Consider the following 1,979-nt stretch of genomic DNA (forward strand, 5'->3'; position numbering starts at 1 on the left):
TTCAAAAATTCAAAAAGTGTTCAACTTTTATCCTAAAAAACATATCTAATTTAAAAATAAAAACTCTAGTATTTGATAAACTTTCTAACATTTAATAGGGGTAAGATAATAAAGATGAACGTAATAATTATTGACATGTCCTATATATATGATCAAAATAAATACTATCTCCCTATTTCATAAATAAAAACAAAGAAGTATATATAATATGAGTAAATTTAAAACTTATTTAAATTGTTAAAGAGAATTAATGGGCGTTAAGGTTTTTGCTCATTTCCAACCAACATATTGAAAGTCAAGGGAAAAAAGGGATTACAACATTTAAGTGTTTCATTTGCAAGATCGTTGTTCAACTAGTTTTGCCTTAGGCCACGGAAAAACATACAGGTGGGGGTTGGTCGGGCGGTGAATGGTTAGAATTAAGGAATGGGGTAGTGGGTTCCTCCTCCTTTAATTCACGCTCGGGTCCACACACTGTCCTCTTTTTTCCTCTATATACTTTGCCGGAACGATGTCTGTCAACAAGTTGTCCTCCATACGTCACGCTGTCATAAACTGGCTTGGTAACTCTGTTAGTATTCCTTTATTTTAAATTATAACATACTTTTAAAACAGTTTCAACATTTTAAAATATAAAAAATACTGCTCTCGTACCGTAAAATGTTTCTTTAATGAGAAGTACCTTTTTAATAAAAAATAAAATTTTATTAATAATAATTTTTAATATTATTTTTTTATATATTTTCTCTTTTAAAAATTATTTTATCGATGAGTATTAAATAATATAAAAAATATAAAAATTTATATTTTTATTTTTAAAAAAATAATTATAAAATATATTTAATAATTTTATTAATATATAAAATTTATTTAAAAATATGTTATACTGGTGGATCAAAGGAGTTTTTATTTTATTGTAATGAATCAATTAGTACTATTTAATAATTGTATAACTGAGATGTGATTGACCACCGCTATCCCAGTCTCCCCAGGAAGAGCAGCTAATTATAATTAATGCTCATCTTGACTTTGACCATCAATTTTTTGTCAATTAAGAAAGAGTGAAAAACCATCCCGACTGAACTCCCCCTCCCCTCATTTTTCTTAGTAAAATTTGAACACTTTAATTAAACTAATAAAGTTAAATGGGAAGACGGAGAGAAGAGGAGACGGGAAGGAGGAGAGAAAGCTCACTGCTTACTTGTTCTGTTTCTTGTGGGAACGAACCACTGAATCCACAGTGGTTGCCTCTGTATTTCAACACGAGAATGAATCTGCAAAGGAGGGCAGCCTCCCATGGCTGCAACTTGCAAGTAATGGATCAAGATTCCGCAAAGGAAAAGGGACAGGATTGTTGGCATGATCTGAAAATTTGTGATCAAGAGGATGCAGAATAGCGAGATGTGAGGGCGTGTAAGAGATTGCTCAATTGAGAAGCCGATGGAGGAATCACCAGAGTACCTTGAAATTCAAACGCCTCGCTCCCAACAATATATAGAAGAGACAGACCCAGCGGCCCATTTCATCAGGCGTCAGAGCAGGATAAGATCATAAGATAAGAGGAGAAAAAGGGCGCGGGGCCCGACTCCACTCTCTTGTGTTTGTTTGGGGTTTCTTTGCTGTCTGAAATTCCACGCTAACACCAGGATGGCCCCACACGAATACCGGAAACGTCGTGATCGCTTCGAGATATAAAAATAGATAAATAAATAATGATTTCAAAGCGGGAAATGGCGGTCCCTACCAGTGCGGAAGGCGAATGCGACGATTACGACGTGGACGGGCCCCACCAGTTCCCGCGTTCTTCGTGGCACACGGACAGTCCTGTCGCTTTTCCCCATCCTGTCACCATCAGTCCATCTGCCTGTAAGAAGTACTGCCTTGTTACGGTAAAATGTTAAACTTTGATTTAATTGGAGAGCTCGAGAAAACATGACTGTGTTACGTTATCTTGTCTTAGGCGGCAGCTCCTGATCTGA

General features: G+C 35.8%; 1 long non-coding RNA gene across 1 annotated transcript; it reads right to left on the reverse strand.

Moving 5' to 3' along the window:
* Positions 1–207: 207 nt before the first annotated feature.
* LOC129309901 (uncharacterized) lies at positions 208–1,571 on the reverse strand. The gene is made up of 2 exons (XR_008592971.1): positions 1,202–1,571; positions 208–555 (listed from the first exon to the last, which is right to left on the reverse strand). It is a non-coding gene; the product is annotated as an uncharacterized LOC129309901 (long non-coding RNA).
* Between the last annotated feature and the right edge of the window lie 408 nt (positions 1,572–1,979).

This window comes from Prosopis cineraria, unplaced genomic scaffold (genome assembly GCF_029017545.1).
Source record: "Prosopis cineraria cultivar Desert tree isolate PC_DT_omini unplaced genomic scaffold, ASM2901754v1 PC4, whole genome shotgun sequence".
Taxonomy (NCBI): domain Eukaryota; kingdom Viridiplantae; phylum Streptophyta; class Magnoliopsida; order Fabales; family Fabaceae; genus Prosopis; species Prosopis cineraria.